Here is a 14,597-nt window from a genome sequence, read left to right on the forward strand (position 1 = left end):
GGCGACACTCCTGTAGCTACATGGCAATGGAGGGATCCTTCCCTGGTTTGAGGAGGGGTATCATAATAGCCTCTCTCCACGAGTTTGGAAAGATGCCTCTCTTCCATATACGATTAAAACATTTGAGGAGGATTTCCTTTGAGCTACTGGCAAGTGACGAAGCATGCAGTGCCAGATTTTCTAGTGACCAAGTGCAGTATCACGTCTCGGAATGTGACGATTCCAGCTCCCAAATAAAGAAAGAGCAGTTGTAAGACTCAGAATTTTGGAAACTTGCCCCTCTCAGCAGTCACGCAGTAGAGGCGAAACGCCAGATCCTATCTGGCATCGGCAGTATTCGTTGCGAAATGCTCTGCCATCGTCTGAGCGTTGTCTGGAGACACCCCTCTTTCAGCACTGCTGCTACTCGTAAACGGCTGTGTTTCCATAAATCCTCCCGATGGCTTCCCTTACTTTTGTGGGACAAGTGGAACGGTTGATAGAGTCCAGGAATGCATGCCATCACCTTTTCTTGGTCTCCTTAACAACACGTCGGGCCTTGGCTCACGCGACCCGGAAGGCTGCGAGGACGTCTGCTGTTGGTTGGCATTTAAAACTTCGAAGAATCACACGTCTGTCCCGGATTGCTGAACGATAGTCATCTCCCGACCAATATACAGTTTGCCTCCTAAAATGACCTGAGGATCTTGGAACTGATAAGTCAGCGAAATGATGGATCACTCATGTGATGTAGTCGACCCATGCATAGATGCTGTTGCAGTGTTCAAATACAGAGAGCTGGCTAAAAAGGTTCCAGTTAGCAATGCTGACCATTATTTTTGGTACATCTAGGAGATGAATGCGGTGTGGGAAGTGATCACTAGAATGAAGGTCGTCAGTAACTTCCCAGTGAACAGCGTCCGAAAAGGCTGGAGAGCTGGAAGAGAAATCGATGCCTTAGAAAGACCCTCCTAAACCCAACCACAAGGGCAAGTAGATGTGGAATCTAACTATGTATGTTGAGCACTGAAGTCTCTCGGTAGGGGAAATGGTCGGGCGAGTTATTTGATAAGACCCGTTAGAGCTCAAGAATCAAAGACATCATGTGGATTGTTATCTATGATCTTATGACAGGCAGGAACTGTAACAGCAACGGCTTTCAGTTTGTAGCTAGCGGGAGAGCAGTGGAGTGCAGCGCCTTATTGAAAAACAAAGCGACCCTCACTTGCCCCTTTCCCGAGTTAGGTAATCCTTACAATAGAGTGTATAGCCCCTCAGGACATGGGCATCAGACGCTTTGAAACTCTTTTTCTGCAAACACAAGCACAGGGGCGTTCCTGTGCTAGCTGTTTCAGTTCCTCCATATGTGTCCCGAAACCATTAATTTCCCACAGTAGAATGGGAGCCATCTGTCATGGGGGTTGCACTTTCAGCCTGACTTTCTACCAAAGCATAAAGCGTGGGGGCCTAGACTTGGAGCGAGATGAGTGCCCCATGCCAACACAAGGTCTATCTAAACGAGAATCGAGAGGGATGTTAGAGAAGATCATGTCGACATCGTCTGATTGCTGATTTTCCGATTCGAGCAGTAGTGGATGTTTTGCCTTTGATTTTTTGCTCTCAGTAGGCTTTGGATCAACAACTGTGGCTGTAGTTGGGGTCAAACTGCACAGTGTCCCAGACTGAATCTCAGGAGTGGCCTAGAGCTTCACAACGACGGCAACCATGGCTTTTTCTGAAATTTTGGGATGCAGGACAGGCTTCGAAATGACTGTAGCAGCACAAATGCATGGACAAACACAGGTACTAGTGCTGACAGTAGCATTCTCTGTTTCTGTAGCAGTATTGGCTTTCGGCACTGGCTGTTTATAAACCGAAACAAAGGAGGTAGCGAACTGTGGGGTAAGCGTGGCTTTATACATCTTTTTGCCCTTATTATATGGGACCTCTTCGAAGTCTTAATCATTGTATCTTTCGTTATTCGTGGAATACGCTGCAGTTCCGACTCCAGACGAGGTGAGCGCGAGAGAAATTCATACACTTCAAAGGATATGTACGAGCGACTCTTTCTTGGGTGGCCTTGCCACATCTGGCACAAGTGGATTCTCCATGATACCCAAGAATATCATGTCCAAAAAGCCGGCATTTCGAAGCAGCGCAACGGGTTGAGTATTTAAGGCCGCTAACTTAAGCGAAGGCAACCTGCCTTAGTGTGCTCAGAAAGTTTTGTGTTATTAAAAAGTCATAACAAAGGAGTCGACTTTACCAGTTCCTTAGCCACCTTCTTCATGACGTTTCGCACGTGAGCTGCACTTTCTGGAGCCGACTCATCTTTAAATTCCTCGTTGGGGACATCCACTGTATCCCTGCACATCACAACACCTTTTCCTGCAGTTTGAGCTGGTGTGCATCTCAATTTCCATGGCATGTTCGCCATGACACTGAGATTTCTGTAGGTTCATATCTTGTTGGGAACTAGTTGTTTAGATGTTTCCACCAACAGTATCCCATTACGTCACCGCATATTATTTTCTTTCCCAAATAAAACCCGTCTTCTACATACAGTGCCTAATTTCCTGTGCACAGATAACACCAATATTCAAGAAAGGTAGTAGGAGTAATCCACTGAATTACAGGCCCATATCGTTAACGTCGACATACCTCGAAGAAAACGGTCTATTGACACACAGTCAACACGGATTAAGAAAACATCGTTCTTGTGAAACAAAACTAGCCCTTTACTCACACGAGGTGCTGAGTGATATTGACAATGCATTTCAAATTTATTTCGCATTTATAGATTTCCAGAAGGCTTTTGACACTATGCCAGACAAGCAGTTTGTAGATAAATTGAGTGCTTATGGAATATCGTCTCTGTTACGTGACTGTATTCGTTATTTCCTGCCATCGAGGTCACAGTTCGTATTACTTGGCCGAAAGTCATCGAGTAAAACAGAATTGATTTCTGGAGTTCCCCAAGATAGTGTTATAGGCCCTTTACTATTCTTCATCTATTTACACGATTTAGCAGACAATCTGAGAAGCCGTCTGAGGTTTTTCGCAGATGACGCTGTCGTTTATCGACTACTTAAGTCATCAGAAGATCAAAACAAATTGCAAAACGATTTAGAAAAGATATGTGAATGGTGCGAAAATTGACAGTTGACTCTAAATAGCGAAAAGTGTGAGGTCATCCACATGAGTGCTAAAAGGAATTCGTTAAACGTCGGTTACACGGTAAATCAGTCAAATCTAAAGGCCAGAAATTCAACTAAATAACTAGGAATTACAATTACGAACAACTTAAATTGGAAGGACCACATAGAAAACGTTGTGAGGAACGCTAACCAAAGAATACATTTTGTTGGCAGGACTAGAAAATGTAACAAATTTACTAAAGAGACTGCCTACACTACGCTTGTCTTTACCTCTTTTTCGAATACTGCTGCGAGGTGTTTGTTCCTTAACAGAGACAATTGACGGAGTACATTGAGAAATTTCAAAGAAGAGCAGCACGCTTTGATTATAGCGAAATAGGTAAGATCCTGTCTATGAAATGGTGCAGGGTTTGGGGTGGACATCAGTAAAACAAAGGTGTTTTTCATTGCGGCGGAGTGTTTTTACGAAATTTCAATCACCAGCTTTCTCCTCCGAATGAGAAAGCATTTTATTGACACCGACTTTCATAGGGAGAAACTATCATCATAATAAAGTAAGGTAAATCAGAGCTAGTACCGAGAGATATAGGTGTTCGCTTTTTCCGCGCGCTGTGCGAGATTGGAATAATAGAGAATTATTGTGAATATGATACGATGAACATCTGCCAAGCATTTAATTGTGATTTTCAGAGTATCCATGTAGATATAGATGTAGATGAATCCAATTCCTTCAGCAACGCCTAATTTATTTCAGCTACATTCAGCTGCTCTTACTTCACTTTGGTTGGTGTTCATCTTATAATCCATTTTCCTGAAACTATACATTCTGTTCAACTGCTCTTCCAAGTCTTTTGCCGCCTTCGTGACAGAAATAAATGGTCGTTAGAAAATCTCAAATTTTATATTTCTTCTTCCTGAACTTCAATTTCGTCTACAAATTTCCCCTAGGTTTTCTTTACTTTTGGATCAGTGACCAGACTGAGTTGCATTGATGATAGGCTATTACCCCGTGAAATTCACATTTACATCACTGCTTCTCTTCCATGTCCTTCAACTCGTATAATTGCAGTTATGACTGAAATGCTTTCAAAATTTCTCTGCAAAATCAAACCGGCGGGCAAGAAATTTACGGCATTCATATGTGCTGCACTCGAAACGATATAACGAATTCAAGGAGCACTTCAGATGAAAACGATAGCCTTCCAGCGCTTATTAGGAGTGTGTAGCTGTCTAAAGGTGCACTGCTTCATATGTGAGCTGTTCGGGGGAACACAATGGTAAGCGCCATCGCCGTGTATTTTGGGGTAGATGGCTAGTGACACCACCTGTGGGATGCACAGTGCAGTAAACTTACTAGTAGTTCCAAATTCACTCAACAGATGTCAGGGAGGAGCTTAATGGTAAGCGCCACTGTCCGTCTGTTGCGGAAACATTATGGTAAGTGACAAAGAGAATGGCGGCAAGTAAAAACATCTCTGAGATTATGGCAACAGTGAACATGGTAGAAGACAAGGAATATACTTCCAATGATACTAATATCTTCGAGAGGGATCCAGAATACATTCCTAACTATTCAGATGACTCAGAGGTATGTTATTTTGTAAATGTGCTGTCTTTAGTACGTTTCATGAACATAATGGTAAGTGCATGTACATACCATTATGTTCCTGAAGTACAGTTGAAAATTACGCTCGCCGACAAGTAGAAGATGTGTACAGTCCACATCAGTGGTGCGAGATCATCAAGAAGTCGGCTTGTATATAATATGAAAAGAGAGGATTTCTATCAAATACGACACTCTAAAGAAGCGTTTGTCTTCAGAAAGAAGACAGTTGATGATCGAGATGTCAACCTAAGGAAAATATGTAGATGGAAGGTGACCTCCGAGTATCCATCATCTTTATTCATCAGCGAGACATTTTTTCATGACATTTGACAAGAAATAAGCTTCAGGAAACGTGAAACACAAGGCCCAGTTCATACGCTTCCACTTAAATACAGTGGGCCAAGACTTATTGAAAAGAAGAAAGTTGCTGACGTCCTGTCGCTCCTAAATTACATACCTCCTGCCCACAATGGATTTTTCTTGTCACTAAAGCCAGCAGTTTTAGATGAAAAAGACATTAGTAATGAGAGTGATGTATGATTTTGTAGTTTCAGTAAAGTGTTGAAGACTTACTGTAAAATTTAATATGTAATGTTCTATCACTATGTGTTGTTAATGGTGTATGGTAATGTAATAATTTTTGTATATTTAATTTGTTTTAGTCAGTTCTCAGTTTCATTTATGTCTGTATAGTAGAAGGTAGATGTTAGCAACACTACAGAATGAAAGGACTGTTAAAAAAAAATATTCAGATTTGCAGATCAATTAAAACTTTAGATGCGCTGTATCTCGAAACTGTGATTTTGGCGCTTACCATTTTGTTCCCCCGAGCAGCTCATGTATGAGCCGATATTACGAGACTGTGAACGGTTTAGTTAAACTGCTTATCTATACTACCAGATTTACTTTCTTTAGTACCAGCTGATACAGATTAGCAGATTTTAATACACTGTATGACAAAGTTTCTGAAAATCCAGTAACTGAAACTTCCTAGCAGATTAAAACTGTGAGCCGGACTGAGACTGGAACTCGGAAACTTTGCCTTTCACGGGCAAGTGCTCTACCAACTGAGCTACCCAAGCGCGACTCACGACCCGTCCTCACAATTTAACTTCAGCCAATACCTTGTCTCCTACGTTCCAGGCTTCACAGAAGTTCTCCTGCGAAACTTGCAGGACTAGCACTGCTGGAAGCACTTGCCCGTGAAAGGCAAAGGTCCGAGTTCGAGTCTCGGTCGGGCACACAGTTTTAATCTGCCAGGAAGTTTCAAAACCAGCGCTTACTCCGCTGCTGACTGAAAATTTCATCCTAGAAACATCCCCTAGGCTGTGGATAAGCTGTGTCTCCGCAGTATCCTTTCTTCTAGTAGTGCTAGTCCAGCAAGATTCGGAGGAGAACTTCTGTGAAGTTTGGAAGGTAGGAGACGAGGTACTGGTGGAAGTAAAATTGTGACGACGGGTCGTGAGTCGTGCTTGGGTAGCTCAGTTGGTAGAGAACTTTCCCGCGAAAAGCAAAGGTCCCGAGTTCGAGTCTCGGTCCGGCACACAGTTTTAATCTGCCAGGAAGTTTCAAACCGAGCGCACACTCCGCTGCAGAGTGAAAATTTCGTTCTGATCCCAGTAATTGTCTCCCACTGCGACGCTGAGGTTTGAAATTTGGCTGAAAGGTGCCTCCAACCTTCTCCTGTAACTGTGCAAAAGCGTAGAGCACTGCGAGGACATCCTTGGGTTCGGAAACGCTTCGGACACAAAGGTGTCAAAACATGCGGAATGGAGGCCAGCGCTCAGAATTTCATGTGCATCGAATGTGGGTTGATGACGTCACATTGGCGGTAAAGTATCCCCAGTTTTGCACCAACGCAATTGTGGCCGTGACACACGATGTCAAGCTCGTGACAACCTGTGTTACCCACATATCAGCATTTATTTTGACGCCTCTAATTTGGGGATTAGAGCCGTAAGGCTCAGCATTGAAATCACGTGGTTTTTTTGCGTGTGGGGGAGGACAACATTTCAGACAAACCGCTACTCAGAATCGACATGAGAAGGCTTCAGGGGATGGCATAAAGGGGTCCTATATAACCTTTTCTTTCCTTGGAACGTTGATTCTCACGCAGTTCGCGATCAGAAACGACAGTTCGCATTGCGACGAGCAAGAGGACGACATTGTTGACAACCTTTGTGGCTGCGCTTGGAGAGAAAAGAACCACGTGTATGAATATCAAGAGCTCAGATGGCAACCCAGTTCTAAGCAAAGAAGGGAAGGCAGAAAGGTGGAAGGAGTATATAGAAGGTTTATACAAGGGCGATGTACTTGAGGACAATATTAAGGAAATGAAAGAGGATGTAGATGAAGACGAAATGGGAGGTAAGATACTGCGTGAAGAGTTTGACAGAGCACTGAAAGACCTGAGTCGAAACAAGGCGCCCGGAGTAGACAACATTCCATTAGAACTACTGATGGCCTTGCGAGAGCCAGTCATGACAAAACTCTACCAGCTGGTAAGCAAGATGTATGAGACAGGCGAAATACCATCAGACTTCAAGAAGAATATAATAATTCCAATCCCAAAGAAAGCAGGCGCTGACAGATGTGAAAATTACTGAACTATCAGTTTAATAAGTCACAGCTGCAAAATACTAACGCGAATTCTTTACAGACGAATGGAAACACTGGTAGATGCGGACCTCGGGGAGGATCAGTTTGGATTCCGTAGAAATATTGGAACACGTGAGGCAATACTGACCTTACGACTTATCTTAGAAGAAAGATTAAGAAAAGGCAAACCTACGTTTCTAGCATTTGTAGACTTAGAGAAAGCTTTTGACAATGTTGACTGGAATACTCTCTTTCAAATTCTGAAAGTGGCAGGGGTAAAATACTGGGAGCGAAAGGCTATTCACAATTCATACAGAAACCGGATGTCAGTTATTAGAGTCGAGGGGCATGAAAAGGAAGCAGTGGTTGGGAAAGGAGTGAGACAGGGTTGTAGCCTCTCCCCGATCTTATTCAATCTGTTTATTGAACAAGCAGTAAGGGAAACAAAAGAAAAATTTGGAGTAGGTATTAAAATTCATGGAGAAGAAGTAAAAACTTTGAGGTTCGCCGATGACATTGTAATTCTGTCAGAGACGGCAAAGGACTTGGAAGAGCAGTTGAACGGAATGGACAGTGTCTTGAAAGGAGGATATAAGATGAACATCAACAAAAGCAAAACGAGGATAATGGAATGTAGTCAAATTAAATCGGGTGATGCTGAGGGAGTTAGATTAGGAAATGAGACACTTAAAGTAGTAAAGGAGTTTTGCTATTTAGGAAGTAAAATAACTGATGATGGTCGAAGTAGAGAGGATATAAAATGTAGACTGGCAATGGCAAGGAAAGCGTTTCTGAAGAAGAGAAATTTGTTTACATCGAATATAGATTTATGTATCAGGAAGTTGTTTCTGAAAGTATTTGTTTGTAGTGTAGTCATGTATGGAAGTGAAACATGGACGATAAGTAGTTTGGACAAGAAGAGAATAGAAGCTTTCGAAAAGTGGTGCTACAGAAGAATGCTGAAGATAAGGTGGATAGATCAAGTAACTAATGAGGAGGTATTGAATCGGATTGGGGAGAAGAGAAGTTTGTGGCACAACGAGACTAGAAGAAGGGATCGGCTGGTAGGACATGTTCTGAGGCATCAAGGGATCACAAATTTAGCATTGGAGGGCAGAGTGGAGGGTAAAAATCGTAGAGGGAGACCAAGAGATGAATACACTAAGCAGATTCCGAAGAATGTAAGTTGCAGTAGGTACGGGGAGATGAAGAAGCTTGCACAGGATAGAGTAGCATGGAGAACTGCATCAAACCAGTCTCAGGACTGAAGACAACAACAACAACACCCTCTAACGGTTCAGCGAGGAGAGGACGAATTGTGATAAAAGTTACACTGCTAACTGGTCTGCCGAAATATCCAGAGTTCTTAAAATCCAATAGACCAATTCGAGAACGTACCTCATCATTAGAATTGCCACCTCGTTGTAGGTGCTTTCAAAGAGGCAGAACTATAGGAAATGAAATATTGGCCAACATAACTTGTTGTTAGGATTCACCGACGATCATAAGTTGGATTATTTTGCAAAAACAATGACATGCTATGTGTGTGCGCGTGTGTATGCGTGTGTTTGTGTGTCGGTACGAACTCCTACTACAGCCACTGTATCAGCATCGTTGGCAGATGACCAACATGCGCCTGAAGTCAGAAGGACTGTACTAAAAATGGCGAGGCTCTAAGCTTACATGTCGCGAAAGAGATGTCCGGTTGCCTTACTGCTAAAATACATTAAGGAAATGTTGTTTAGCTATAGGGGACATTAATCATCTTGATTACCTTTCTTGTAATGTGTTCGTTGCGAAAATATAAACAGCAGTATATCTTCTTTAAATAGCACGCGATATTATTTATTCGATGAGCCGCTTCCGCTCCTTAAGATCTGCACCAAAACGTGTCGCGCTAAAACATTCACGTAAACATGACGACGTTAAAAACGCAACTCTCAACTTGGATTGATTCTGCCGGCCGGAGTAGACGAGCGGTTCTAGGCGCTACAGTCTGAAGCCGCGCGACCGCTACGGTCGCAGGTTCAAATCCTGCCACGGGCACGAATGTGTGTGATGTCCTTAGGTTAGTTAGGTTTAAGTAGTTCTAAGTTCTAGGGGACTGATGACCTTAGCAGTTAAGTCCCACAATGCTCAGAGCCATTTGAACCATTTGTTTTTGGATCGACTCTTCTAGTACACAGTGCAGGTATCCGTCGCTACATAACTCGTCCACTTGCTGCAGTTTACGGTAAAGAAATGGAAACCCAAAAACGAGCACACCAGTCGTTCGATTAACGGTCTTAAGATGATGGTAGAAATGCTACTCATCGTCTCCAAGTGCTACATTATTGTAGTGTACATACTACGAGGGTCATTCAATAATTAAAAAGACAAACTGGTCTGGAGGAAAAAGCGTTTATTTTCACAAAACAATGCTTTTTTCTATTTCTCAAGATAGTCCGCTTGAACATTTATGCACTTGTTCCAACGGGCTACAAACGTTTTTAAACCGGCTGCAAGGAACTCTTTATCTTGATGTTTGAACCAATTTCCCCACAAACCTTTTCACGTCCTCATTCTCCAGGAATCTCTTCCCATGTAATACCTCCCTCAGTGCACAAAACAAATGGAAATCACTAGGCGCTATATCAGGACTGTAAAGGGGATGAGGCAGTGCTTCCCAGACCATTCTGTCAATGGTTCCACGGGTTATCTGAGCAATAAGAGGATGTACGTTCTCTTGCTTAGAAGCACACCTCTCCTATGAGATCCACGACGTCTCCCTCTCATGGCTGGCCTCACCTTGTTTAAAAGCAAATCCGAGTAGCATTGACTGTTCATTGCACGCTGCTCTTCGAAATAACCACAAAAAATTGGACCTTTAGCATCCCAAAACACTGTCAAATGACTTTTCCTGCTGATGCTTGGGTTTTCAATTTTTTCTTGACAGTGAATTGGTGTGCTTCCACCCTATGCTTTGACTTTCAGATTTTGGCTCATAATAGTGAACCCAAGTTTCGTCCCTTCTCTTTCATATTATTCCTTTAGCTGTATGCACACTCTGAACCTTGTTTCCTTGTGTAGCCGCGTCAACTCCTTTTTGGCCCACATTGCACATATTTTGCGGTACTTCAGTTTGTTACCGATAATGTTATGAAACGTCCCCTTTGAACAATTATACAAGACTGTGCTTAAACTGACACACAATATTTTTAGCGCAACGCAACCGGACTTTCAAAAATCCCTACAAAAGAATGGCCCTGACTAACATTAATCTATACGTTTCACAAATCACTTACCTCACAAAAATCTTGGTTACTCGAACTACTGCAATACAGCGAGCACCACTACTGCCAGCTAAATAAAAGATTCAAACTACGGAAGGCACTAACTACTGATAGGTATAGTTAGCAAATGAATGATTTAATAGAGAACAAACAATGTATTTACCTTAATAGTCATAATATATATATCATTTCATGACATCCAGTCTTACAAATTTCAAAACTCCGCCATCTTTCTCCCCACGTCCACCACTGCTGGCGGCTCACATCCAACTGCGCAACGCTACGCGCTGTTAGCATGTAGCTGCTTCTGCCCAACGCTACAATGGCAAGTATTACAACAATGCCAACCAGCCACAGACTGCACACGGCACAGCCAGTGATTTTCATTCAGAGCGCTACGTGGCGCCGGCGTTACCAATAAAAAAAACATAAACAGCCTACTTACATAGCCCCCATGCTCCCCACAAAAAATTTACAAATTGTTTTGGGCAGTGGCCAATACAGATTTGAAAAATTTTTCATAATTACAATAACAAAGAAATGATAGAATGTTGGTCAAAAGCTAAAATTTTCTCACAGTCCATAAAGACAGTCCTGATCATTCATCAAAGTAAAATTGCAGTGTTTTTCTCAAAGTCTGAGTAGTAAAAGAAAATGCACACGTAAGTAGTGGATTTCCATGCAGTCTTGAAGAAGTAGTGTTGTCCTACCAACGGAAAGACAGTGCTGACTCTTGACATGCAGATAGGTAATGGGCCACAGCAGAGTCAGTCGAAGTTTTGAAGAATATTGGCAGGTAGGTCAACACAGAGTGGACCCCTTGTAGTCCTGGTAGAGATTACGGTATTGGTGGGCCACCAGAGGTGCAGACCCACTGCAGTCCTTGTAGAAATAATGGTATTGGTGGGTCATCAAAGGTGTAGACCCACTGTAGTCCTTGTAGAGATGGCCAGCATCCATCGGTTTGACTGTGCAGGCGCACACTCACCATTGAAGTGTCTTGCAGATAATATAGCAAGTCCATAACCACGACTTGTGCAGTCACAAAAATTGTTTTTGAAATGTCCTTACAACCAGCAATGCTGTTATCCAGTCCTTACTGAATTATTAACACACGTGCAAACACTATCAGTCCCTACTTCTCACATATTGTCCATATACTATGACCAACAGAAACGTGTGCAGTGAAATGTAATTTACAAGTTACTTAATTTGATGAACTGGTGTCAATTACAATTTTATAACATAAGAAAACAATAGCAAAGGTACAAAAAGTATATCATTAAAGAACATAATAGTACAGGTAACATTTGCAGTAATACAGGCTTTACAAAAGAATCGAAATAACATATACATCAGTGTTACAGGAATTATGACATAAGTAAATACATAAAAGATCAGAATAACTTTTGAAACATCAACTTCACACATGGGCATTAGAACAAAACATAATAAATAATGTGTAAACATCTTTACAAAGTAAATAACACGTTATTAATGCAAATTATATTTGAGGATAACAGTATTCCTCATTATAGTGAATGTAGCTTAGTATTAGAAAAATTCTGCAATATAAGTCTTATCAGATAAACATATAAAGACAGGAAGAACATAAATACACAAGGGTACACAAACACATAGTGGGATAACACAAGGAAAGGACAGGGTTTCTTTTCAGGGTAACATTTGGTACTGCAGTCCAACCCAAAACTTCATACCATAGATCGTCCTCTTATTTCAACATTTGCTCCAGCCAAAAAAAAAATCCTATCCAAGCATGCTTCCTGTATTCTGATCACATCCTCTTTCAAAAAACGTTTTTCTCCACTGTACACCATTTTTTTTTTGGCCAAACCATTTTCTTATAGCTTCTCAATGCTTTTCTTCCAATTCATCATAGTTAGTTTCTTATATAGTCTACCCCCTCTTAAGCTAACTTAAAGCTACTGAGCTCAGATGCTAAACTAAGGGACGAGGAAATTCAGCGGCACAAAACAATTAATACAAACAGCAATGACAAAAAAATGCAAGTAAGCATAGCGAGCAGCAATAAATGTAATAAGTTATATCTAAACATGACAAAGCTGATGCAGAAAAAATATTACAGTAAAAATGTTTAATACCTATGTCACATCTTAACACTGGAGTGATGCATCACGAGAACATAGGCTAGCAGATAAGTTACCAAATCGTAAAAAAATTATTTTTGCAATTCCTGTGAAGAGAAATGTCTATTTGTGCTCTCTTTTCCAAGAAAGTACATCAGAAAATGATTCTTTACTGGGTCTGTAGACATAAAAAAGTGATATTAGTACATCTATTAAATTTTAAATAACCAATGCTGCAGTGCAGATAGAAACTGGATATTAAACAAAATGAGCAATCTCTCAGCTATAAAGACAATAGATATAAAAGGTTTCTCATCATTTCATTTCAGTAAATGTCATAAATTAAGAACTCTACAGTGTAATCATGTTTTCAAGTTTGAGGGTATCGTATTTACGATGCTTTCTACAAAGGAATGTCAATAGCGAGGATAATGGCTTCCCTTTTTTTTTTACCTGTGCCTCTGAAAGGTACAAACTGATGGCTTTTTTACCAGGTGACTGTCGCACAGCTGGGTGCCCACGACGCATTACGTGCAGGTGGTCACCTTCCTTACTCAAAAAATTACGACAGCAGTTTCCCGTACAGTGACAGTCTCATATAAAAATATTTTCACAGGTTGAGAATTTGCGTTACAAATCAGTAGAAACAAAATCCAGTATAGTGATACATTCACGCATATACACACATTTCATAACACTTAAAGTACGATTCTCGGTTTCCAACATCCTTTTTCACAAACCAGAGTCCCTAACCACTACTCATTATTCCTTACCTTATTACACATATACATATTCGTCGACACTTCTTCACTATCTCATCATAATAAATATGTAGCATAATCAAATTCCTAATATAGCATCAGCTTATTGATCATAAACATACCGCAACAGCATAATACACATCGTCGTCGTAATAATAACATCATAACACCTCAGTCAAATCTCAAAAACGTCATAGCTTTCTGCAATAATTTCAAAACCTAAAAAAAAATTCTCTGCTCATGTCAAAAGTGTCATCTACCTCAAACGTACTTTAAAAATCATGATCTCATACCAAATATGTCATTCAAAGCTCCTATAGTATTACAATGGTTCTGAAAAAATATGAACAGTTCACAAAGTACAGACAAAATACAGTTTCGTAAGTGTGAAGTTATCCAACTGTGTAATTACGTAAACATCTGTCACTGATGTAGTAAAATGAATGTTTGTCTCTTCCAGTTAAATGATCAGATAGCTGTGTAATTAATGTGTTAGAGAAATACGGTACCGATGTGTAAAGTTGAATAAGCAAATACCATATTAGCTAGGACTCCTTGTGCTTGCCACACACATGGTACACAAAGTAGGCGTGTACCCCCCTGAGGATTATTGCAATTATATCCTCTGGTGTTGCAGATTACAGCAATGGAATGAAATGTATCACGGAAAACCTTTGTATCGTTGTACTTCAAATATCTTTAAAAATAAATGTTTTCAGTACAAAATTAATCACTCAACTACATGTACTGTAGCGCTAAACTGTGCGTCGTGTTGTAAGATAATCTCTGTGGAAGTGTCGTAGTTATCGTCCTCAGAAAGCTAAGTTCTGCAGAAGTCAATGTACTCACCTTATGATAAACAAAAGTGAAATGCTTTGCGTATAGATATCATAGTTACTACGCTTATTCCTGTGATGAAGTAAGTACTGTACTGTAACATATTGTTGTGCTACAGAAAAGGCTGTCTCATTGTAGCTATGCCACAAAGTTACTACTAAAACATGTTTTCCTTTCCAGAAGAAATCAGAAAAACTGTGCAGATATAAAACAGGTACTCCGCAAAAGCAACAATGTAAATCGTGTCACATATTAGTAGCGTCTTGGTATAATCGTGT

This window comes from Schistocerca gregaria, chromosome 2 (genome assembly GCF_023897955.1).
Source record: "Schistocerca gregaria isolate iqSchGreg1 chromosome 2, iqSchGreg1.2, whole genome shotgun sequence".
Taxonomy (NCBI): Eukaryota; Metazoa; Arthropoda; class Insecta; order Orthoptera; family Acrididae; genus Schistocerca; species Schistocerca gregaria.